The following is a 27,006-nucleotide window of genomic DNA, read 5'->3' as shown; positions in this document are numbered from 1 at the left end:
ATTCTATTTCACCAGCTAGCAAGATGTGGAGACAGAATCAAACCTATAGAGTGCATGTTCATAAACCATTATGTTATATTCACTAGGAATTAAAGAAATCTTCTTATTCCAGTAATACCTTAGATGAATTCCAGCTTACAGTCAGGTAGTAGCTTCCTACGTGAAGCATTACTATATTGATAGGACTTAGGGTAGCCTGTATTCCATACCTTACACGAGTAACAAATGCTTATTGTAGAAGAATTAGAAAATACAGATAAGCAAAAAGAAGTAAAACCTACCCAATAATGAAAGCATAGTTAAGATTTTAATAAATAATCTTCCATATGTCATTATTTTATTATTTATGACTACCTATATGCAGATGTATATATTCATACTTTTTAAAAGATTTATGTATTTATTTGAGAGAGAAAGAGAGAACAGCAGGGGAAGGGCCAGAGGGAGACAGAGACAAGCAAACTCCCCACTGAACAAGGAGCTCAATGTGGGGCTCGATCCTAGAACCCTGAGATCATGACCCAAGCTGAAATTGAACTGGATGCTTAACTGACTGCACCCCCCAGGCGCCCCTATTCATACATGTTTTTAACAAAAAAGGAATCATGGTATCCATACTAATTTGTGACTTTCTCTATTTTACAATACCTTTAGTGGGCACCTGGGTGGCTCAGCTGGTTAAACATCTGCTTTCGGCTCAAGTCATGATCCCAGATCATGGGATCAGCCTGCATCAGGTTCCCTGCTCAGTGGGGAGCCTGCTTCTCCCTCTGCCTGCAGCAACCCCTGCTTGTGCGATCACTCACTGTGTCTCTGTGAAATAAATAAATACAATCTTTTAAAAAATAAAGAATATAAAATACCTTTAGAAGTTTAGGTCTCTCCATCTCTCATAGTCTCCCCTTCTCTGCACATGTTTTTAATTCCCACCCCTTACTGTTGCTCCTTCTTGAAGGATTAGCTCAAGACTCACTCCCTCCATGAAGCCTCCCCTGACCACCTAGAACCATGGGCGGCAGTGACGCTTAGCTGATGCTGCCAGCCTGGTCACTTCTGCCTGTGTGTAAGTGTAACCCTCATTCCCAAGAGTCTGAACAATATTCACAGGACACTGACCTCCAGCTTCTGCTCATGGAAATGCTGCAGCCGCAACAAGTTCCTTCCTACAGGCTCAAGGGCTCTCTTGAATGTCTCACACAACTGTCCCAACTGTCCTCTTTTGTAATCCAGTGTGTCTGTCTTCCCCATGCTGGCTGCCCCTGCTCCCTGCATTAACTGGTTCACTGAGTTCACCTACCCTCCCCGGCCACAGTGGGCAGTCAGCTCCTGGCTGGATTGGATTAGAATTAACAAACCAAATTGCCAATATTGTTTTTGACCTACCTCCCTGGCATTTACAGAGGTTCACCCACACACTCCTATTCTTACACTGAATGTGACCACCTCTGTTGAGCTCTGACAGCTGTTTCAAGTACCTAGGGCAGACTCTTCCCACCTGCCTTATATTCCACCCTTAGGGCACAAAGCAGAGCAAGGCTCATCTTGGCTTCCAAGTTTCTGGGGGACCAGATCTTTCACTGAACCTGATCTTTTTTTCAGGCGACAGTACCTTCTGCTGTAGAGGCTGCCTCAGGGCCTTTGGGTGAGCTGCACTGGGCAATGCTCAGAACGGTCCCAAGTCACTCACTGCAAACCTATTAGCCTGGCCTGGCTTGGGCATCACGAGGGTGGAGCCTGTCCACGGTCAATGTCTGAGAGGTGCAGGGTGCCCTGCTTCCCTGCCTGCTAGGCATCACCATCTCCCCCATGAGGCTCAACCCTGTGGTCTCTCTCTTGTCCAAACACCCAGGAGAGATCCTGGATGTCAGCTTGCACCTTTGCTCTGGGATCCTTATTGTAATTAGCCTCCTCTTTCTCCCCACCCACTGGGTAAGCGACCTTGAGATCCCACTGACCAGCTCAGCCTGTCTTTGAATTCTAGCTCCAACACTTGCTAGCTTGCGTCAGTTTCTCTGGCCTCTCAGTGTCTTGTTTCTCTTATCTGTTGAAAGGAGGTAATAAGAGCGCCTGCTTCGCTGGGCAGTTCTGAGAGTTAAACAGAATCACCCATGAGAGAGGCTTAGAGCTGCACCCAGAACATGGTGAGCACCTGAACCTAGCACTCAGTCTGTGCCTGATACACTGCGGTGGGTGGTTAAGGCTACCTTTGGGAACTGGAGGCAGCTGTCCTGTGCTAATTACAGAGAACGTGCCCTGCGGTGAGGGAGAGTGAACACGTGGAGGCAGGTGGGAGTCTGCATCCCAGGGGTGCTGCACCCCGGGCTCCTGACCCCTGGTCACACCTGTCACACCAGACCTCTCATCTCCAGGGGATATTTTTGTCCAGTACCAACAAACACCTAACCACCTGCAGGGGGCTTCTGGGAGCTTCCAACTAGAGCAGTGCGAATTTTGGAACCTTGGAAAAAAGCATCCTCTTTCCATAAAGCAGTCATTTAAGCCCCCAAGAACCTGGAAACCAAGTGAAAAACATCATAAACATCACGATCTGACAGCTTCAAAAGTAGATTATTCAGTTCCAAATATATACAAAGACTCTAGATTGATGTATAACTTCTGAAGTTCTGTGCAAATTTCAGGCCTAAAAACAAGTGGGGTCTCTGCAGGGAGAAATGCCCCAAACCGTCAGCATTCCTGGGAGCTGTCAGCGCTGGGTGAGCACTCATTCCTGGGAGCAGACCGGGGCTCTGGAGACGCATATGTCAGGGCTCACCGGCACTTTCGAGACTTCAACACCGAAACCCACAAGAAAACACCTCCCCGCTTCCACGCCCAGCAGCTTTGCTTTCATCGTGGCCACCCCTTTCTGTGTACCACCATGGTTTTCATATTTAGTGTCATCATGACACATATTCCCTTTATATTTAACCCTGTTTTCATGGGAGAGATGTATCTAGGCAACCCCACAGTGGCTTTGGTCAGTAGTTAGCATTCTCATAACTGCTCCTGTTCTCAGTGAGGATTTCTCCTAAATATAGAAAACTTTCGGAATGTCTGCCCTATCGGCATACAGCAGACATGCATTTTCACAGGACCCGCTATGTAATTTGCATGACTGCAAAATGGAAGTGTGGGGCTCCTTCTTCAAAAATTTACCAAGAGTTTTAAGATGGTGATGGCAGAGCATTAAACCAAGGGCAGGGCTCTGGGTGACCGTATGGGTTGCATACCAGTATCATCAGCCCGGCATTTGAGGCCACAATAGCCAATTCAAGGAATGACACTTTCCTTTATTTCTCCAAAACAAAATTTAGCATCCCAAAGATTAGGGTGTTCCCTCCCCCAATCCTGGGAACCTACTAGAAATGTGGGCTTATGTCATGCTACCCAATGGCAGGGGTGGGAAGGGAGGCCATGTCCTTGGGCCCCGGTGGTTTCCCTCTTTACTGTTGCTCCTTCGGCTACATGAAGCCACGGCTGACCCCAGCTCCTCACCACAGGTCTTCCAGGCATGCCTGGCAGCTCAGAGAGGGACTTACGCAGACTTGGCAACCACTAGCTACCCTGATCTCTGCCTTCCTGTGTTCCTTGACCCTCCTACCCCTTGCAAGTCTGGGATTGGTTCAAACCCTTTCTCAGGATCTGGCTGCTTCCACCCAGCCAAGAAATGGCCCTTTGCCCTCTCCTCTGAGATGCTTCCAGATTAATGCCCCTCAGAGGGCCTTCAGGAATACACTGCTGCCGTCTTTTCTGAGGTAAGAAGAGGGAAAGCAGATGTTTACCTCAGTGAGGGAAGCTTTTTGTATTCTCTCCCCTGTGGGCTTCACCAAGGTTTTGGTGAGACGTGGGCCTCCCATCTTCTGGGTCTTCCAGTGTCTTTCACCCTTTGCATCTGTAAGGGACTGAGGAAGCCCCATGGGAGAGGAGGAGGGGTGAACAGGGGGAGTAGATGCAGTGCGATGAGGGGGGAGAACTTACTGAATTTTGAGTCTGTTGCTTCTGTTGCTATGACCTTAATTCCCCCATCTGTAGACTCGGTGGTAGCACCTGCCTCCCGGGATGGTTGGGATGAGGAAATCAGAGGGAACATGTACCAAGCCCTTTGCCACTATTAGCCCTCTCTCCTCACTTCCCCTCCCCTCATCTTCTAACTTCAAAGCCACTCCAAGCCAGAAGAAATCAAGGAGTTTTGCAGATTTGGACAACTATCTCAAGGTGTTCATAATTGACTGTTGAATAAAAAGGCAGGGAATAAACTAGCCTGCCAGATTCCATTTATGCAACTTTGCACACATATCCATTTGCACCAGAAATGTTTGGAAAGATATTCATCAAAATGGCAATAGTGGTTTTCTTTGAGTGCTAGGATATCAGGTGATTATTACCTTTTATGAACGCTTTTATGAACTGTTTTAATTTTTTGCAATGAATATGTCTTTTTAAAAAATCTTTAAAGTGTCATAACATGCAACTATGTACGATAAGAGTGGTTAGTTTAGAAGATTTCTAAAGGTGAATGCATAACATTGTCTGCATGAGGACCCAGGGCAAAGATATGAGAGTAAAATGTAAGCTCTAAAAATAGCTGCCTTCAGTATACCTTGTACAGCCTCTTTAAGAATCATTTGGCAATACCAAGCAGTTCTGAAAATCGATATCCTCTGTGACCCAGTAATTCCATTTCTTGTTATGTACTCTGAAGAATCTCTCATGCATGAGCACAAAGAGATACTGAAAGGGTGTCAGCCACAGCCCTGGAAACTAGAAATGATACAAACATCCATTGTCTGAGTCTGTTTTGGCTGCTATAACAAAATTACCTTAAACTTGGTGGGTTACCAGCAACAAATATTTGTTTCTTACAGCCTGAAAGCCAGGAAGTCCAAGATCATGGGATCAGCAGATTCAGTATCTGGTGAGGGGAGACATTTCACATTTTAGTGTCTAGAACTAGTCACACATCCCTGCAAGGAGTTCTTTCAAATGAGAATAGAGCTAAATGTATCTTTATGTTGCAATTATTCTTTAAAAGGGGTCATATGTAGCTTTGTCTAAACATGGGAAATCAGATTCTCCACATGTTTCCAATCATTTTTAAAAATGGGCTAAAAAAAATCTTGTAATGATTTCTGGGTGGGTTCAGTAAGCTCATTGTTATGCAAAGAAATTGCATTCAGAAGCAGGAAACTACTTTGTCTAAGAAATCATTTCACTATCCCAGACAGTGGCAATGAGCATTTCTGAAACTCATAGTTCCCTGTATGGAACTGAACCGCTGTGGGAAATAGATAGTTAACCCCACACTTCTCCTTTCTCTTAAGCATATTTCACTGTTAATCCCTGCTACTACCAAAGAGTAGAAGCCCTTCTGGGCCTGCACATCTATTTTTGCCTCCACATAACTACAGATTCACTCTTGGTTTGTTTTTTACTGTTCATTTTTATATGTTTAATTGTCATAACAATTTTCTGCAAATATCTGCAAGGCATCTTGCCCTGCAGTTGCTAAAAGGCCTTGTCTATTTAAAGAACCCAAATCTCACCTTATGAGCAGACAGAGGGCCCTCCCTAGCTAGAAAAGCAGTGCTCCTCAGAATCTGGGCACCCTTCAGGAAACATAGTACCAGGCCAGCAGGGGACCTTGCCTGCAGCATTTGTGTTTTAAGGAAGTATCAGGATACTCTTACTGGGGGAGGCACCAATGAGATAACCTGGGGGGTGAGCCTCCCTGCCTCCCGCCGGAACTTGTGTTCACATTTCAGGCCCTGTGAATTCCGGTTCTGTCTGTGGAGCCATCATTTTCCAGTCACCCTGTGGCAAAATCAGAGCTCCTCTCTACTCCTCTCTCTTCCCCAGGCCTCAAGGGGAAGATGACCCTGCTTTCTTGGAATCTGCCCTTCCCTGGCCCTTGTCCGGGCTCTCCTCCTTGCATCTGCCTCTTTGCACTTGCTGCCTGGCTCCAGCTTCTCCCACACCCTGAGTCCTCTCCCTCTGCCCTACTGGGACTCCACCTTCCCTCAAAATTGCAGCAGCTCCCCCTACAGGGAAAAGGAGGAAACACAGTGGGGCCTCAGAGCCTTCTCCAATGGATCCAGACATACCCATTTCCCCAACTCTACCCTGCACAGACCCTTAGGCACACTGTGTCATTGTCTGTTACCTGGCAGGAGTGCCTTTGGCTCAAACTTCATTTTCACAAAGAGCTTCAGATTTAGACTTCCGACCATAATCTTCAAATGAGGCTATGCGTAGAGTCTCAGAGACAAACTAACACAGGTTCCCATGTGACTACCATAGGTCTCCTGTTACTGGGCCACGTTATCTGTGGGGAACCATATAATGTGTTTTAGGTAAATGATGTAATTATTCTGTAATTATATTTTTCTGTAATTGTAAGACATAATTATCTAGCATTATATTTTGTGTTAAAGTAGTTTAATTGTTCAGTGTAACAGTTTTAAATGTTCACAAATGCTATCACTCTGTTGAACATTTCTTTCTCTTTTTCTCTTATCCTCCTTTCTTTTTGGGTGGGGAATGGCAGGGAAGAGAGTCATTTTTTAACACACAGAATCATTTTTTTGTTTTGTTTTGTTTTAATGGCTTGTTTTTCTTTGTTTCTGCCTTGGTATGGCTTTCTCCCCTCCTCCCCCAAAGCATCACTAAGCTCCCCCTGCCAAGACTTCTTCCTGCTTCTTCCGGTGAGCTCACACCAGGTTCCCCCAAAGTCTCACCTCCTCACCTTTTAGCCTTGCTACAGTGCACAGTCTCACCTCCCTGCGCTCAGGGGCACCCCTTGAGTGGGCTTGGAATATATTACCTTGAACCTCTGCACAGTCATGTCTTTTCAACTAAACTGGAAGCAGAGCCTGTGTTTCATGCTCAGTTCTTGGGTCCATGGCTTCCCTCCAGGTGCCCTGAAATACCGTAAGTCCCACAATACCCCATAAGCCTTCACTCAGCCTGCTGAGGATGAAGCTCATCGTGCCTGTCTGTGGACTTCCCTTAGGGGATGTCCTTTAGGATGGACATTCTTTTTTGTTGTTGTTGTTGTTTGTTTGTTTTTTAGTAAACATATAATGTATTTTCATCCCCAGGGGTACAGGTCTGTGAATCGCCAGGTTTACACATTTCACAGCACTCATCATAGCACATACCCTCCCCAATGTCCATAACCCCACCAACCTCTCCCGTCCCCCTTCCCCCAGCAACCCTCAGTCTGTTTTTTGAGATTGAGTCTTTTATGGTTTGTCTCCCTCCCGATCCCATCTTCTTTCATTTTTTTCTTTTCCTACCCCCCAAACTCCCCACATTGCATCTCAACTTCCTCATATCAGGGAGATTATATGATAGTTGTCTTTCTCCAATTGACTTATTTCACTAATAATACCCTCTAGTTCCATCCACGTCATCGCAAATGGCAAGATTTCATTTCTTTTGATGGCTGCATAGTATTCCTTTGTATATATACACCACTTCTTCTTTATCCATTCATCTGTTGATGGACATCTAGGTTCTTTCCATAGTTTGGCTATTGTGGACATTGCTGCTATAAACATTCGGGTGCACATGCCCCTTCGGAGCACCACGTTTGTATCTTTAGGATATATACCCAGTAGTGCAATCGCTGGGTCATAGGGTAGCTCTATTTTCATTTTTTTTAAGATTTTATTTATTTATTTGACAGAGGGAGATCACCAAGCAGGCAGAGAGGCAGGCAGAGAGAGGGAGGAGGAAGCAGGCTCCCTGCTGAGCAGAGAGCCCGACGCGGGACTCGATCCCAGGACCCCGAGACCATGACCTGAGCTGAAGGTGGTGGCTTAACCAACTGAGCCACCCAGGCGCCCCTCTATTTTCAGTTTTTTGAGGAACCTCCACACTGTTTTCCAGAGTGCTTGCATAGGATGGACATTCTTAACCAGAGGTTAAGAGCACAGGAGTTTCCCTGGAACCCTCCAAAACTGGGCAAAATCTTCTGTGCATGTGCAGTTTTGCTTTGTAAAGAGAACTGCTTTCATCAAAGTCTCAAAGTGCCTATGACCTAAAGCACAGAATGAACTCCTGCCCTGAAGGATGTCCAGGAAATGGCAATTATTAGTACTCCTGATCTAGTCCCAGAAATTCTTCACAGGAAAGAGTCCCCCACCCCAGTGCCTTAGGTCAGAGGTTTCCAAACTTGGGTAATCATCAGAATCACATGGGAAGCTTTAAACATACAGATTCCTGTCCTCCATTCCAAGCCCAAGGAAAGAATCTCTAGGAGAGAACACAGAGATCGACATCTCTACCCAGCCTCTTCCCTGATAGTTCTGATGGTCAACAGGGTCTGGGAATCATTTCTCCCTTGCTCCCCCAGACTGGCACCCTACCTTCCACTGGACTTCCTCACCCCTGCCTTTACTTGTTCTGAGAAGGACGTGTTCAAGGAAACGGCAAGAGCCTCTGCGAGAACAGCAGGCTGCAAAAGTCTTTCAGAACAAAGAATTAAGTATCTTTATAATTATATCCAGGCCTATATTTAGGCCATGGCTCACATGGCCTCTTGAACTTCAAATAAATATCTATTTTGTTCCTTGTTTAAACAGGTGTAGCAATATCGGGGGATACTAGATTTATCCAGGCAGGAAGGCAGCTCCCACAGCTGTCAGAAAGCACACTGCCCTTTCATTCCTCACAAGAGGAAAAGCTAATTATACTGTCATAGAGCAAAATAAATGTACAATTTCTACCCCTGAGCTCACTGAACCACTCAGGGCAAATTTTTTTCTAAGCTGCTCTCTGGCAGGACTCAGGGCCAGCTGCCTTGGCCCATGCTCAGATGTTTTAGAAGCCACTATAGTGGGCGACTGTGGGTTGGTGAGGCCCCCTGTCCCCAGAATGCCTACACTCTCACTCATACACATGTCCATACACACTCAGTCACACTTCTATCTACATGCACACACGTGCTCTCATGTACTTGCACTCATACACTAATGGGCAAATTCCTCACACACACCCATGTGATATTCACAGACTTCCACACATGCACACGTGTGCACACACACTTTGGCACGCACACACACATAGACACACCCTTCCTCTGATGCCGGAACATACCGCCCAACCATGAGAGTTTGCTCCTGTGGACTTCAAACTTCCAGTTCGCTTTCAAAATCCCTGAAACTTGCCTGTTTTTAGGACTTAAAGTCTCATGTCTGGAACACCCCATCTCCCCTAAAGTCCTGGGCAAATGGAGATATCTGGTCACCCTAAAAAGCATCTTCCCAGGCAGAGACCTAATATGCTTTCACAGCCAAGCAGTGTGCTACGAATGTGGGTCTACCTGCTCTCCTGACAGCCGCCCTCGGGCTCAGACACCAACCATGGTTACTGGCTTCACAGAGCAGATGCACCCAGAGAAATCCTCACAGTGACAGCAGGCTCTGGCAAGGGATAAAACCCAACTGGGTAGGGATCCTTCAGTGATCCTGACTGCACGTTAGAGTGGACCTGTACCTTGGTGCCCAGGCCCCACCATACACAGTACGGTTTAATTGCCTGAGGCAGTACCTGGCATTGACAGGTTTCTCTAGCTTCTGAGGTTATTTGAATGCAGTCAGGCTGAGAGTCACTGAACCCAGACCAAGTGTCCATCAGCCAGGTCACTCGCTGGTGCCCTCCTCACCCCTTGCAAGTATGTGTGGGGCTTATAAAGCTGGTGGCACGGCCAAGGTCATGTCAGGAAAGAGGACTACCCAATCTACTCAATCTCCCCACTCTGGGACTTTGAAAATGGACGTTATCCTGTAAACTGATAGAGCCAAGTCCAGTTTGCACATGAACAATGTCTGATTATGCCCCTGGCTGGAGGTTCAACCCAAACCATATTGGCAACTGAAAGGAGCTTTCCAAGCAGCAGTATTGATGGCAGTTTGCCACCTTCAATGGCAGAAAAAGGCGGTTCTCTGACAGTGTGAGAGTGAGCGTTCCTATAGACAGAACAGCCTGGGGATGAAGAACAGTGGCTTAGAGGGGCAGAAAAAGGGTTGGAGGAGATAACAAGGACTCTGGAATTCGCTAAAGTAGAAGGTGTATCCTTTCTCTCCACCGGGAGGCACTGGTATGGGAACTACACCAAGCCTCAGTTTTACCAAGTGCCTAACAATACCAAGTGCACAAAAAGTTCTTGCTAGTTTATCAGTGACTAAGCACAGGACCTGGCTTAGGGTTGGTGATAATTTAATGACAGATGACAGCTCTTGAAACAAATGAATGGAAATGCTGTCTTTGTCTTGTACCAGAGTGTTCCCATCAAATCCAGAAGAGAGGATTCTATTCACAAGTCACATAAACAATTAGTTAATGGAGACTACTGATTTCCTGTTGTCATTGTAACAAATGACCATGAACTTAGTGACTTAAAATAATACAAATTTATTGTCTTAGGGTTCTGGAAGTCAGAAGTCTGAAATGGGGTTCACTGGACTAAAATCAACATGTGGGTGAGTTGCATTTCTTCCGGAGGCTCTGGAGGCTGACCCATTCCTTTCCTTTTCCATCTTCTAGGGGCTTTCAGCATTCTTTTGGCCTCTTTCTCCATCTTCAAAGCCAGCAGTTCAGTATCTTAAATACTTCTCTGACTCTGATGTTCCTACCTCCCCCCTGTCAGACTTCGCTGATGCTGCCTCTGGCTGGGCTCATAGCTCCGGATTCCTTGTCACCCACATCACTGCTGATTCATCAGAGGAAGGAGTTCCTGCCACTCTGCTCCCTGGTCTTCTTCAGGGACCTCAGCTTGGCCGGACTCCCACTTTTGAGCATTTCCCAGTTCGGAGTTGAGGTTCCTCTCCGCACCTCTGCAGGTCTGGGGCCTGCTGCCTGGGCCTGAAAGTAGAGAGTGACAGGTGAGGGCCCAAACTCCCCTGCATGCCGCTCTGGAAAATCCGGGGAATGCCAAGAGGTGCGGAGAGGAACCTCAACTCCGAACTGGGAAATGCTCAAAAGTGGGAGTCCGGCCAAGCTGAGGTCCCTGAAGAAGACCAGGGAGCAGAGTGGCAGGAACTCCTTCCTCTGATGAATCAGCAGTGATGTGGGTGACAAGGAATCCGGAGCTATGAGCCCAGCCAGAGGCAGCATCAGCGAAGTCTGACAGGCTTTAATTATTTTAGGGTAAGAAATCTGCGCTTTGTAAACTTGCCAGATGTCTATGCTTTCGTATATTTGATTTCTTGTTTGTTTTACTTTTTGTTGTTGTTGATGATGTTGTTCTGGTAAAACTCTAAATAAGAAGAGTGTCACAAAGCCCTTGCCCTTTCCTGGGAAAGCCCAGCAGGAGAATCAAGGAATCCTTATGCAGCTGAGGCCCCTGGTGAGGTAAAACATAAGAATGTGACCAATCTCCACTCCAGCAGGGGCGTCTCTGCTCATGAACCTCCTTGGAAGTCTTTAATTACCTTTTGAACACATTGTGTGAATGAGAGAAATGGTGATTTTAGTGACACATTAAGCATAGGGACAATAAGCACAGACCCTGAAACACACAACCTAGCCATGTCCCATCCTAATCCTCCAGAAGGCTGGATGACAGTGCTTTTTAAAGTAGCTTGGCAGGTCATGCAAAATGCCGCCTGGCTCCCCTAAGGGCCTTAGCTGCCCATTTTCTCTTTACCCTCTCTAGCCCTTACACAAACAAAAAATAAATAAAAGTCTACAGTCTTTGCAACAGACCTGCCTGACATCAATTAACACTAACCTCTGGCAAGTGGCAATCCTCACAGAAGCTCCAAGATGTTTTCAACATGAGGCTTTTAATGCGCTCTCTAAAGTAGGAATATGAGTAAAGTATGCGTATGCTAACGGCCATTTTCCTGACAAGGCGACAGGCTCGAGATACTAAATGGTGAAACTAGTTAAGTGATCCTGTGAGAAAGGGATAAATCTGTGCACAGAATAAGGTCCAATGGCCCCCATTCCCTGCATGTTCCACAAGACATTTGAAATCTCTCAGTCAAGCATGTAGCAAATGGGTGTCCCAGGACTGGCAATTGACTGATCAGTCCCTGAGCTCACATTCCAAGCTATTGTCTAGAGAACATCTCCACAGTTCACACTTGAGGGGGCAGGGGGAGTGGCAGCAGAGAGAAGGGCTGGGTAATTCATTCAGGAGCTGGAAGCTGAGAAACAGACTTGGTAAGCAAATACTTCAAAGCTCACTAGAGAACTCCCATAAAACACAGACCCTCTGCAGCAACCAGGGAGTGATTTAAATCCACTTGGAATTTCTAGGAGGAAGGAGTAAGACGTATCAACTCTGTTCAGAGCCTCATGAATAATTTCACCTGACACAGGACACTGAACGAGCAGAAACCTGGGACCTACAAAGGACAATAGGTCTCCAACTAATCTTTGTTACTCAAGTCTTATTCCTAAGTGAGGAACCAGGGTGGGTAAGGGAAGCCCCGACAGGAAGTTCACCATGTTTAGACTCATCATCATTATCATTATTTGTCTTTGTGAGAGAAATGTTGGATAGGAAACATTTTCTGGCAGCCATCACCTCACTGGCTGCATTAGCTAAGTGAAAGGCGGGGGCACCCACCGATTACCAGAATGTGGACCTCATTTGTGACTCCCTCTGGGCCAGCAGACAGCCAAAGGGGGACTTCAAATGCAGTAAACACCTAAGCCCTGATCTGCAAAGGTGGTGGCTACAAGTTACTCGCGTGGCCTTAAACCCCAGGCTGCGAAACCCTCACACTCCTCCTTCTCCGTGCACACTGGAGACTGTCCCCACCCTTCAGAGGCTCATCAAGTCATTGTAGGGAAGCAGCCAGCCCTGGCCTTGTGAAAAGTGTGTCCCTGCCATCCTCCCCACCGGCGCGGCATGGGACATCGCCCCATGCCCCATGTGCGGCATCACCCCTGTACCCCCTCGAAGAGCAGCCCTTCCCTCCCACCCAAGCGCAGCGCATCCACGCAGGACCCAGGTACCCACTGCCGAAGTGGCAGTGCTGGCGGCCCTGGCAGCCACGACCGAGAGGTCGCGCTGCTTTCCCCCCGATGGCCGCAGGGGGGCAGGAAAGAAGGACTAAGAACAGTGGCGGAGGAGCCAGGGGCGCGCGGGTGAGGAGGAGGGGAGGCGGGGGCTCCGGCGGCCGGGCCGCTGGTGAGCGGGGAGCTCGGAAACCGCCCCTCGGGGGGAGCTCGGCGCGAGACCCCCAGACCCCCCGCCGTCAGGCGCCTACACACCCGGCTATACCCCGCAGCAGCGGCTCTAGATGCACCCCTCCTTCCGGCCGCTGCCCGGCCAGCGCGAGGGACGCTCGGGAGCGGGAGAACTGTGCGGGCCGAGGGGCCCAGCAGCCGACGAGAGCCAGGGGCAATCACGGTAGCCTCCGTGGGGAAGGTCCTTGCGTGCCTTCTTTGCCAAGGTCCACATCCGCCCTCCCAGCCTCTGGCGCTGGGCATTACTTTCGGGTTGACGATATCGAGTCCCGGAGGTGGCGTGGGCCGAGGGGACATAATTCTGAACATGACTCAGTTATGCTAATCCTGAGCTCTGTGGTTCAGAGTTGAAATTCAGGAGCCAGCTTTTCACATCTAATTGACTGGTCACCCCTCCTTGTTCTGTTTTTGCCAACCGTAGCTCCTCCACGCTGGTCTTTTATCTCTTAGTATAGTACAGACTTCCACAGATTTCCATCATCCCACCCCAAAACTTTACAGTAAACGGGCTCTCTTCCCTTCATCAAATTGTCTCCACTTCTCCTCTTCCTGCTTCCAAATTTAATTCCTGACACATCTGAACCAAAACTCTCCAAAAGTTATGGCGAGAGAACCCAACATAAACGGAAATGGCCCAGGAAAAGGGGGAAGGAGATGAGGCTATCAAAAATCAAACTGCGTGTGTGTGTGTGTGTGTGTTTTACCTAGTAGACATTAAACTACTTCATACAATGTTTCATCTGCTAGAAAACATTATTCTAAAATGACTTGCACTGATTTGTTTCACTGATATTTATTTTGAAATTTCAGATAATCCTTATATAGACCATACAACTTTTATGTTCATTAAAATTACACCTAGGGGGTGGCTGGGTGGTTCATTCGGGTTAAGCAGTTAAGTGGCTGACTTGGCTGAGGTCAAGATTACAGTGTCCTGGGATGGAGCCCCTTCTCAGGCTCTGCACTCACCAGGAGTAGTCAGCTTGTCCCTACCCATCTCCCTCTGCCCCTCCACCTCCTACTGCTCTCTCTTTTTCTCTCTCTAATAAATAAATAAAATCTTAAAAAACAAACTACACCTGGGTTCAAAAAGATAGTGAGACATTAATGTTATGACCTTAATAAGCCACTGTATTAGAAAAACCAGAAAGCAGCAAGAGGAGAAACCAATAAAATGCAAGCCAGTGGGATTTACAAAATGGTCCTAAAAACAGTCTTTGTTTCCTCTTCCTTTCCTCATCCTGTTAGCAAATTCTGTTCAAGTGAGGAGAGAGCACTTGGATCAATCCACTGCCTGGTCCTTCTTACTTTGAGCCAGGAAAGCAGGTTTCTGATTATAGCTTTGTCTTGTTCACCCTGGATGAACACACAGCTGGTCACACTGGGTAGACAGCATGGTCTGAGTGTGGCAGCACCACCAAACAGCACGGCCCTTACTCCTGGAAACCCAGTGCTCCCAGGGTGTGGCTCTGTGGGTTGCTCCTTTATGCTAGGCTCCAGGGCCTTTCAGCTCCTCAGCATCTGCTTTTCTACCTTGGCCATGGCCCAGGCTCCTGATTTTTCAGTTTCCTTTCTCCTGGCTTCTTTTCCAGCAGTTTGGCTGATTCCTTAACTTCTCCATCAGAGGGTGGTCAGGAGAATAGGGAGCTTGAAACTCCACTCAGCTCTTCTTAATGGTCCTTCGAGTGCTGGGCTTGGTGGGAAAAGAGCCACACTGTTGGCTAAAATGAGATTTGGGGATTATCTGTGGATTTAATCTGGTCTTCTCACATATACCATTTCCACAAATAATTAGAGATTACTAGATACATTCAGAAGTTGCATTAGCCTTAAAGAATTTGGAGAAAATCTAAATAGGCTTAAATACCATCTTGGAGTCCAGAATGTTAAGCTCTATGCTCCAGATAATTAACATTTTTAAGGCCTTCCCCCACTCCGCCCCTAGAACCCTGTGGTTAAAACCACTACTAGGGAGCAATTTACTGAACACATTTTATATATATAATATATAATATATTTTGCAGGAAGGGTGAGCAGAGTAGAGAAGCAGTAAATGTACTACTGTTGGATAAAGAGAGATTAGGCCAGGCAGCGATGGCATTTTGAAACTTCTCTATCATCAGAACATATATTCTGATGCCGGAAGTTTGAGAGGATTTTTGATATTAACCTATGTGGGAGACAGGCAGGTAGAAGACGATTTGCAGAGCCATGCTCTCTCTGTGGGCACAAGAATGCTGCCCCTCCTCCTGGAAAGCACCCTGGACACAGAGTGTCCATCCAGAGCAGTGAGTGATGCTCACTGAGCCAGGAGGGCCCTTCCTCCATACTCCGAGGGCCCCTTCCAGGGAGCAGCAATGGCCTTCTTTTGATTTTTCAAAAGAAAACCCAGTGGGAGTCCTCCATTAGCAGTGACATGAAAATGGCATTCTATTATTGCAGGGTGGTAGAGAATATGGTAATAATAGTATCTTGTGCTTCTGAGTGTTTAACAGTTTTCAAAGCAATTTTGTATTTGTTCTCTTATTTGATGTTCATAGGAACTGTGAGGTAAGGATGTACAGTATGATCATCTCCATTTCTTTCTGATGAGGAACTTAGCCACAGTCAGAAAGCCAGTAAAGAGCAAAGTAGAATTAGAATTCAGTCTTTCTGACATACCTTTCTGATGTGCCATTAAAGTTCTGTACTAAGGGTGCATGGGAGGCCTGGTCGGTTAAGCATCTGCCTTTGGCTCAGGTCATGATCTCAGGGTCCTGGGATTGAGCCCCACTTGGGGGAGCGGGGGGGGGTCTCTGCTCAGCAGGAAGCCTGCTTCCCCCTCTCTCTCTGCCTGCCTCTCTACCTACTTGTGATCTCTCTCTCTGTCAAATAAATAAATAAAATCTTTAATAAATACATTAATAAAACTTTTTAAAAATAAATAATAAAGTTCTGTGGTAAAATATCATAGTTATATGACTGCATTATCACACCTGCTCTATGTTCATTAAATACCCTGTACTCAAGCATGCTCATTTTATACTGATTTAATTAAGCAAATTACACTTGTGAAAAAATTTGTGTCCTTTCTAACACTCTGTCTCCTTTGGAATACCACTATTGAAGCTCTGCCCTTTATTTGTATTTCCTCTCCTTAATAATCAGCAAGGTGTTAAGCTAGTCATGTGGGAAAATTTCCCAAAGTCACTTAAATTGACTTAGAAAATGCCACCCAGTGTTCACCTTATCCCATAGCTCTTCTTTTCCATTACTAGAATCTGAGTGCATAGTAAGATATTCCCCAAACAAATGGGCCAAGATCACACCTTACCAAGAGCAAACAAAGCAAGCAAAAAACTCTGCCACAAATGAAATGTCTAGTAGCATCACAACTGTAAGTTTTATACTTATTGATATTTTTAGAAAGACTGATAAGAAATTCTCTGACATATCCACGTGGTTATAGTCCAATTCATGCTCAAAAGAGCACTTCAGATATTTCCATCAACACCATTCACATTTTAGAAGACCGACTTTGCAGGGGCCTCACCAAAGAATTTCCTTAAACCTCTGCCAACCTGCAGGGAGAAGGAGTGGAGATATTACATAAATATCTACACTGAGTTTTTGGATAGAGTTGCACAATGGCCATATATGGTGAAAGGTAGATTTTCCCTTGTGACTATACTCTTGGAATATGTTAAATGCATATGTCTCCATTTCTGCTCTCAAGAAGCTGGCGTACAGATGTTTAGTATTGGGGTGGTAGAAACACTGCTGTCTACAGTTTACATGATGTCTAATAGGTCTCTAGAATGTGCTTAAAAGGCAATGTTCAGAATTAGGCCTCTAACCTTCTTTGACGTAATTGTCTTTCTTTGGAGTCACATCTTGAAGGAAAGGATGAAGACTTGGAAAGGGCATTAATTTTCTCAACCAGACTTACTATTTTCATTCTGTGCTTTATATAATCCTTTAAACTCAATAAAATTCAGCTAATTATGGATTTCTACCTGAATAATGTTGCCATTTGAGTGGCTGCATGTCACTGTTTCTTTTTTCTGACCCCCTGTCAGGCCAATTCTGCCTGATTTCACTCATGTGCTGCTGCTTTTTATAATCTGAACATTATTTCCACTCAAATGTTTCCAGCTTTGCAGAAAACCTAGGAATCTGAAAGGGGGGGGGAACCTCTCTTAACTATTACTTGGATAATTATCATTTGGAGTTATTCTGATTTTTCTCTGCAAAAAGGATACTATGAGAAGAACATTTGAAAAAAGTGAAAAGTTTTAGTTTGAAAGCTAAAATTTTCCAACATTTTAAACAGAGCTTAGGCAGTCTCTCTGGTAATTAAAATATGATTTCCCCCTCTATTTCCTATGCTCAATAAACTCAACTATTACAATATATTTTGAAAAGTACAACACTGAGTCTAGGTCATTAAACAAAGAAATTAAAAGGCTTTGAGAGGATTTTTAAAGATCCAGTTTCCTAATATGTAAAATGGACCCTGGAAAGACTTTATGGTGTATAATATGTTTTTTCCCTATTTTCTAAATGCAATAATCTCTAACTGCCACTTGATCATTAGAGATTTATATTCACTATAATTTATGTCAACTTATATCTGGGATTCCTTTTTTTTCCCACAACATTTGGCAGCAAACTGCTGGTGGAAACTAGAATGTTTCACATTAGCAGCCCTCTTAAATTATTTCTGTGAAATAATTTACTGTGGATTACAAATTCTTATATGGCATTTCAAGTTAATGATTAGGCAGAGAGATATATCAAAAATATGATTAGTCACATATGTACCTGACTTGCATGGCTTTAACTCTATGTGTGTTTCACAAGAATTGTTTTTCAAAAAGATACTTCAGGGCTTCTCTTCTATATTTTTCCAAAGAAAGCCAAAAGATTTTTAAAGGAAAAAAAAGAGAGATATACATGCTCTTATAAACTATCTCCTCTAATTCAATATCTTTAAAGTTATTTTCTATTTTGTGATGGCCACTGATAGCACAGGTACTGCTGTGTGGTCTGAAACTATAAGATCTCACAGCGGTGAAGACTTCTTGCAGCATGCCTTGAAGTCAAGATGTAAAAATCCTGAGAAAACATGAGATTTTTAATGAAAACTGTAATGTCTCTCTTTCACTGCAAGGAATTAGCCATGAAATGGTGTACCCCCAATAGAACACAAAATGAAACGGAACCGGGCACTCCTCGTTCAAATCTCAGAATGAGCTACTCCCTAACTCATTTTCATTTTCCTACATAGTTACAGTTAAAGCCTTTAGAGATTTCTTTGTTCAGTTTCCTTTATCACCCAGGGAAGTAAGACTAAGTAAGTGTGGCTATGAAAGTTGGGTTCCAATTTTATTTGTATAGGAAGGAGCTCCCAGATCATTTCTTTTGTATCTCAGACAGATATTTCTTTTTCTCTTTCCTTCCTCGCTTTTTCTCTTTAACAGTCGTTCTCTTAACTCAGCTATTTATGATTCATTTCATGAAAGGCCAGGTTTTCTCTGAGGGTACTATAATGTCTTACAGTGGTTTTAGAGACTAGCAGCAAAAAGGAACTACTACTTTCTTTGGTGTTGTAAAATAAAGTCATGGTTAAGAGCCTACAACCTGCAATAAACTATTAAAAAAGGAATTTATGATGGCTGGTTATTATCCTCCTGAAATAATGTTGTTACAAGTCTGCCCTTGTCAGTCATCTGCAGGATCACATACTGGATCTCAAACAAAGGGAGGGTCTGGATCCACACAGGGGCTCATGGCAATTTACCCAAGGATGGGATGGCCTCGCCTGATAGTCCCTTATGCCCTTCATCACCTTTTCAAAGCAAGAGAATAATAGCCACATGTGTATTTTATCCTGATTGCACTCAAAGGCACCTGTTTGTGAGTCTGGGTTTGAATTGCAATTTCAAAAAATATTTGCATGGCCAGTAACAGCAAATTATGTGGGAGTGCCTTGGGGCCACTGGGGCACCAGCAGGCAAGGCTTTCAGAAAGACAACTGGAAGCATCATGCATACCCTGAAAACTGCTTGTCAACTCTTTTCCTTCTTTTTAACATTAATTTAAGTCCTCAGAAGAACTGCTTCTTCCTTTCCTTGCTTTGCAAGCACTTTCCTTCGCTAAAGCTGGGTCTGTCTGGCAAGCTCCTTGTGAGTCCTCTTTGGCATCTGGCAAGGTAGAGAGGAAGAGAGCATCCTATCAGGCCGCTGAATGTGGTTGGGGGTGGTGGGGGAAGGAACAGGATTATTCACCAGAGGCTGAATTAGGCTAAGGCTCAGGAACTGGAACAGGTCTGCTCAAGATGCACAATCACCAAAGGTAGAGGGTCTGGCTCAGAGAGAGAGAGTTAGAGAGAATGAAGAATAACGAGATTGTGTGTGGCTTGGGAAGGATGGGAGATGGTCTAGTGGGTGGATAAGGAGGTCGAAGGGTTGAGAAGGAGGAGGATTAAAGAGGAGACAAAGGCCTGAAAATGGTTTGATTGATTTCTAAGAGTAGAAGATAAAAAATTCCAGGTTCTAAACCCTTATAATGTAAATCATCATTTCCTAAAGAAAGTAATAGAATTTCTCTGGTAAAGTAATAGGTTTCTTTACTTAAAAAAAAATTTTATGTTGTGCCTGAAAATGTGAAAAAATATAAACTCTCCAAGAGTTGGATGGATATTGCTTAATATTAAATGTTAAAGAACAGAAAATTGGCTTTAAAATGAGAATAAAAATGAAAAAACAAGAACCATCACTTCCTAGACCTTCATTTAAATAAGCCCACTCTAACATACTATGCTGTTCATGACTTGTTTCAGAAAGTTATCAGAAGCATCTGTTCAGTATGTTTTGGAAAGCCAACTTGCTTAGTTCTGTGAAGCAATGTCTGGGTCAGTGCCTATGGAAAACAGAATAGCACACACACGATTCTAATCCCGTTATTTTGAAAACTTGGAAAAGCTTTGGTATCATCTGAAATGGCTGATTTTCTTTTGTGTACTTAGAAGAACATTAACAATTTTTTAGGAAAAAATTATGTAGATTTAGAAAATTGAAAACCAAAATCTAGAATTGAAATCATCACTTAACATAAAGCTCTGATTTTTAATTGTCTCAGTATCAGTGACATCACTTTACCATTCCCTCATAGGATTAAAATTCATCTCCAAAGGAAAATCTAAAATCCATGAAAATAGTGTTATAAAAATTTGGAAATTAAAGACCCCATAGAAATGAATATAATAAAACAATACCTGTCAGCTGCTAAAGTAATGCTGATTTATACACTACTAACCTGTTAGGCTTTTTGATACAAAATTTCAGAGCAGCCACTATCCACTACTGTTTATGGAATGATGGCCTGTGTAGCCAGTACTTGCCCTTTACTTAATCACCCAATAAATCCAAAGTTGGAATATTTTCAACAACATTCACCAGGGGTCACCTTTAAGTGACTGGAACCATCAGTGATAGCCTTTTAAAAGACCATCTACTTTTGGTCAAAATGTAACTACAGAAATCATTCCCCTTCGAAGTGCTATGTATTAATTATATCTGCAATCATGCTGTCAAAATAAAGTGTCTTTAAGACAGAAGGAGAGAATTTCTTACTTAACTGTAGAAGAAAAGCACAAAAGATGATGTTCATTTTGTAACATGCTCTTATTCCATAATTATCTGTAGAGTCAGAGCAAAAGAGACTCAGATGAGTGGCCGTCTGGTCAAAAGATGGAAATTGATATGTTTAGCCATTGAAAACTTATAAGAACTTGTCACTGTATTAGAAAAATACAATCCAATAGAAAATACAGTTTTCTAAAATGTTTTTCTAATTATCACCTTGGCTCTCTGTGGTTCTGCAAATACAAATAAATAGAAAGCTAAGTTCTTCATTTCTTCCCAACTCCCAGCTTAGCTACAAAACTCCTAAATGAAAACACAGTTTTCTGTGTTGTTGAAGTCAGGAGTGATGATGACCAGAGACGTAAGGATTCCAGGAAAGGCTGTGGAGGGGCGCAGAGGACTGTGGGAGCAATTAGGGGGTGTGCTGGAGACTGCTCCTTTGTCTCAAATTGTCTACTTATATTGATCCACTTGCCACACTCTGCTATTTCAGAAGAGTAGAAGGGCTGATGTTGGTTGGATACCACAAGAAATGCTGAACTTGCAATCACCAGCATCACCATTGCTCCCTGGTAGCAAGAAAATGCTGAAGTGAGCAGTTGCTGAATCAAAATATTAGAGCTGGAGGGGACATTAACGTAGTTTCTCTGGATACAGAGAAACTCTGGAAATAGAGTAACTCTTGACTCTCAATCCACAGTTGTTTAATAAGGAAATATCACAAATTGGTTTAGCTAAGGGGTTATAGATTTTAACATATTTTGTAAGATTTACACCTAAATAGTTCATGGTTTTCTAGATCATAAATTAGAGTCCAGCTCCCTAGAGTCCTAAATTAAACATAAAGCACTTGTCTCCCATCTGAGCCACAGAGACCAGTGTTGTCCAAAAGAAATACAATGTGAGCCACACATGCTATTTAAAATTTTCTGGTAGTCACATTGCTTTTTTAAAGAGTGGGAGGGAGAGAAAGAGAGAAAACAAGAGCACTAATGGGGGGTGGGCAGAGGGAGAAGGAGAGACAGAATCTTTTTTTTTTTTTAATTTATTTATTTGACAGACAGAGATCACAAGTAGGCAGAGAGGCAGACAGAGAGAGAGGAGGAAGCAGGCTCCCCGCAGAGCAGAAAGCCCAATGTGGGGCTCAATCCCAGGACCCTGGGATCATGACCTGAGCTGAAGGCAGTGGCTTTAACCCACTGAGCCACCCAGGCACCCTGAGAGACAGAATGTTAAGGCTCCACACAGGCTTGATCTCACAACCCTGAGATTGTGACCTGAGCCAAAATCAAGAGTCAGACACTCAACCGAATAAGCCACCTAGGGAGCCACACTGTAAAAAGTAAAAACTGAAATTAATTTTCACAATTGTGTATTGGTTATTTATTGCTGTATAACAAGTTACTCCCAAACTTAGCTTGAAACAGACATTTACTATCTTAGAGTTGCTGTGCATCGGTGATTTAGCTGGATCATTTCTGGCTTAGGATTACTCCTGGGTTGGCAGTCATGCTATTGGCTGGGCTACACTGACTGGGGCCAGAGGGTCTGTTTCCAAAAAGTGTTACTCACATGGCCAGCCTTTGGTGCTGGCTATTGGCCGACGTGCCTCAGTTCTCCTCCATGTGACTTCTCATCCTCCAGGGCCTCTCATCTCCATTTGGCATCTTCAGCATGTCCGTTATTGGTGAGAGGGCTCTAAACAGAAGAGAGGGAACAAGCTAACGTAGGGGAGAAAGAGCATCCGAGATAGAAGCTGTGTTTTGTAGATTTTGAAATCTCATCTTAGAAGTTATATTCTATCATTCCTGCTATTTTTCATTTGTTAGCATTGACCTGTTATGTCCAGTTTACATTCTTGGGGAGGGAATTACATGTATAGGTTATTGGGAATCATCTTAAAAGTAGTCTACCACAACTCTGTTTTAATTACCACAATATACCTAAAGTTTTATAGCATTATAGAATCAATACAACAATTGTTAATGAGATACCTTGTATTCTTTTTTTTTTCATCTTAAGTCTTCAAAATCTAATAAGTATTTTACACTTACACTATATCTCCATTGGACGAGCCACATTCCAAGCACACGTGGTCACGTGTGGCTCATAGCTATGATAGCAGAGCATGTATCTAGATGTTCTGGAGGCCCCTAAAGACCCAAAGACCCTGATGAAGGAGAACTTCTCTCCCAGGAACTGAAAAATTGAAGTGACTTACCTGATCCATATCAAGTATTTACCATGTCCAGGCACGGTGCTAAGTATGGGGAACCCTAATTCAGTAAAATCATTATGCCTGACCTAAAGGAACTCAGTCAGACAAATAAGAAGCTAAATTCTAAATATGCATCAACCGGGGGTACCTGAGTGGCTCAGTGGGTTAAAGCCTCTGCCTTCGGCTCAGGTCATGATCCCAGGGTTGTGGGATCAAACCCCCTCATCGGGCTCTCTGCTCAGCAGGGAGCCTGCTTCCCCCACTTTCTCTGTCTGCCTCTCTGCTTACTTGTCATCTCTGTCAAATAAATAAATAAAATCTTTTTAAAAAATAAATAAATACGCATCAACCATTCTGGGCCTGCTTCAGGGAACTTTAACCCAAGATGGGTCCTAGAATGAAGAACTCAAGCCTCTCCCCATTCCTTGGGAAGGTAGATAACCCAGAATCTTTTTAGCCCAGCAAAAACCTCCAACAATGACCACATAGATCATTCACCCCCGGCCCAACTGGGGACTATGTCTCCAGCCCTAAGCTGGAGCCCATATGTTGGCCTGAAATTTGATTTGCCTTGGACATGGAGCAAATTAAATATTTGTTTAACTCAGAACATTGTACTTTCCACTATTCTCCATAAGCAAGACCTGTAAGGGAAGAGAGATCTAGGGGCTAACTTAACTATTTCAGGTTTCTTGGGTGCTTTGGAGGTACATGTCATAGTTGCACCAAACCTCATACACATGCAACTAAATGTATATGGAAGAAAAGTTCTAAATGATCTTACCAGCTATGAATTGATGTAGCAGTAGGGAGCATTATTTTTAGTCTAGTCTCTGTTCTAACTCTGATAATGCAAATATCTTTTGCTTTTGCAAAATGTACTTATGTATTTGACTTGAATATTCCCTCACAGTTTGTGTCCTGAAGTGTATCTGTGTTGTTATAAGCATAACTCTGCACACCCAGGACCTACCAGAGGAGCTTCTCATCTCCCAAAATAGCACTTACATTCTATTAATTAATGGTGATATACCTGGCAGTCCAGTTAAAGAATTCTGGGGTTCATTTGGTTGAAATACAATATACTTTTCATTAGCAGAGGGGGGAAAGCAGGTTTCTGAGTGGCTTTTCTACCAACGTCAATAGTAGTCACTTACTTTCAAGTTAGAGGAAAATCATCCTGCCTCAGTGCAAAGAAATCAGTTTCACTCAGAAGGCGTCTGGAAAAATAATCTTGATACTATCTTTCCCCATTGCTTGCCTTCATAAAAATATTGTTTAGGGGGAAAAAATGTGTGAAGACAGTTTCAAATGAAGGACTACACATAAAACATGTCTTTCTTACATGTATATCTCATTTCCAAGTTTTTATCATATATATATGTATATATATATATATACACTGTTTCATCAAGGTTATTGTACCTGTATCTTTAAAAATATCTTTGTTCCACAATGTGGACACACACACACACATATATACCTGATAAAACATCTCATTTCTGTGCTCAATAATGTCATGATTCTAGTTGAGCTGCCATAGGCTAAGGCTCAAACATTTAACCTGGAAAAACAGTCAGGCTGTCTGGAACATAGGAAAACCCCTTATGCTGTTCTGCTGGAATTTGAAGAGTGAGAGTAAAGCTTCTGTTCTGTGTAAATCTGTCTAAATGTAGTGTTTTACAGTATCAGGCACTACTCTAGGAGCCAAGAACTGACTTGGCCTAAAGGCCCCTGCAAGAAGACAAACCTAACCCTACCCCCAGTACCCTGGAGTCAGCTTAGAGAAATAAATGAATTTTAAACATCTCATTGTGAATACAAGTATGCACATCATTTTTTCACATGTAGAGTAGCTTCATCTAAAAGCACAGTTTGTTCCTGTTTTGGAGATTCTAAACAAAAGAAAACAGCGTTTTGATTGGTCTTTGGGAAGGCCAGCATGCTCAAGCATAGCACATGTGATGGGATCCACAACTATTTTTGCTGAGTTTTAGAAGGGAAATTTGAGCCCACAGTATGCACTCTAGCAAATATATATATGCCTCTATGTACAGACTGAAAGATACCACCCACAAACATAAAATGTGCAGAAGGGCAGTGGCAAAAATACCTCTAATTTTTTTTATAGCTTTGGTTGATATTTATTCTAACCTAACCCACAAAAGAAACGTTTCATCGCTGTAGTAGTGCCAGGCAGTGTGAAGGACCGGGTGTGCGCAGCTCTTTGGAGAAAGAGGGGGACTCCTTTAGCCTTTTCCATCTGAATTTTTATTTGCTTCTTAAAAGTAGAAGCTGAGTTCATCAGCTAAACCGCTAGACTTGAGATTTGCTCTAAAACTGTAACTCACCCCGTTTGGTCGGCGTAGGAGGTTGCCAGCAATGTCCCCGGGGCTTCCAGTTCCAAGGAACGTTCGCGCGACCTGTTTACCCGACCCGCTTTGCCGCGAAATGGAGCTTCCCATCTAGAGAAAGATCTTGTTTGCTGCCCTCTCTCCCAACCCCCAGGCCGACCGTGCGGCGCGAATCCCGAGAAACGCGCCCTCAGCGGGGCCCTGAAGGGAGCTAGGCCCGGCGCCTCCCCAGCGGGAGTCGGGAGCAGGCCCTGGCTCGCCGGCTCGGCTGGAAGAACGATCTTGACATTGCGCCCTTCTCGCCGCGACTCGTAGGGCACAAGAGCAACTGCAGCCGGTCCTGACCCGCGCTGGGAGACCGAGACTGCTGGACGCGGCCTCCCACTCGGTGCTCACAGACCTCCGGGCACTGGTCAGCGTAGCGCTCTCATGGGGTCACAAAAGGTGGTTGTGGGGGGAACCCCTGGCTCCTGGCTGGAGGCCTTTACGCCCGGGTCTCCCCACTCAGACCTTCGAGAGAGACTTTCCAAAAAAGCCCTAAGCGGGAGGACATTCGTGATGACGCGGATTGTCCCCACTGTTCAAGTGGCGCGTCCACGCGGACTCCGCGCAACGTAGCACTAGCTGGCCTCCACGGGGGTCGGAGGGGTTCGGTGGCCGCCCTGGCGGCGACTTGTGGAGCAAAACTAGTATGTTTCGAACCCCTAAATGAATGTATCGTAAAACTCAAGGTTAGGCACCGAGTCCTTCACTGTCCTTCCCTGCTCTCCCTCTTCTCAAGCCCGGGGAGGGGCGCTAGCAATTCTCAACTCCGAACTGGGCGGGTTAAAGTTCTCCTGCGCTCCCGGAGGCGACCACCCGCCTCGCCGCAGCCCGCCAGGCCCAACCGCCCGCCCCCCGCACCGCGCTCCGGGCGCGCCCTGAAGGCGTAGCCAACGAGTAACGCCGAAACGCCGAGCTGACTCACGCGGCGCGGAAACTCAGACGTATTACGTCATTTTCACACCTCCTTTCTCGGATTGTCTCGCGTATTTTGAGCCCACCGGGGAAACGCGCCCACACCGCCGCTTAAGCAAAAGTGTTAAAATTTCGAGGAAGTGTAGATTCGACGGAAATTCTTATTTTCCTCAGCATCAGTTGTAGTTTCTTCGTCAAATAATCTCATCTTTTGGCCAAGGTTCTGAAACTGAATATTAAATATCATAGCTTTTATATGTTGTTGAAACCAGTGTGGTGTAATAAAGTGTAAGCAGTATTAAATCTCAAAACCAAAACAATACCCTCAACCAAAGGCTTCTCTTTAGGGCAGCCTGATTAAGCAGCCGGAGAGAGAAGAGGGAGGATTTCGGAATCACCAGAAAGGAGCAGGAAGGTCTCCCTTGCTGTCATCAGAATATTACACGCACCGACTTCTAGAACAAATAAATAAAGCACTGATTGCCTCTAAACCTGAGGTCTCGCATGGAAAAAAAAAAAATGTGATGGAGTCTGCAGATTCAGAGAACTTCACCATTGCAATGCAAGGAAGAGGGCCCAGTACTTTGCAATTAAGGCTTTTAAATTTCCTGACTTTCTGGGGAGGAGGGGGGGGCAGGGGGAG

At 44.5% G+C, this 27,006-nt stretch overlaps 1 long non-coding RNA gene across 2 annotated transcripts; it reads right to left on the bottom strand.

Moving 5' to 3' along the window:
• Window positions 1–801: 801 nt before the first annotated feature.
• Window positions 802–26,344, bottom strand: LOC101674965. 2 transcript variants are annotated; one of them, XR_001181949.2, is made up of 4 exons: window positions 25,404–26,344; window positions 22,407–22,532; window positions 6,161–6,322; window positions 802–4,912 (listed from the first exon to the last, which is right to left on the bottom strand). It is a non-coding gene; the product is annotated as an uncharacterized LOC101674965 (long non-coding RNA). The 2 variants fall into 2 exon arrangements; XR_200538.3 differs by lacking the exons at window positions 802–4,912; window positions 6,161–6,322 and adding exons at window positions 16,154–16,766; window positions 19,242–19,391.
• Window positions 26,345–27,006: the final 662 nt, after the last annotated feature.

Source organism: Mustela putorius, unplaced genomic scaffold (assembly GCF_011764305.1).
Source record: "Mustela putorius furo isolate JIRA1106 unplaced genomic scaffold, ASM1176430v1.1 tig00537350_pilon_pilon_pilon, whole genome shotgun sequence".
Lineage (NCBI taxonomy): Eukaryota > Metazoa > Chordata > Mammalia > Carnivora > Mustelidae > Mustela > Mustela putorius.
Note: the sequence above shows the minus strand (reverse complement) of the source record. Positions and strands in the feature narration are given on the sequence as shown.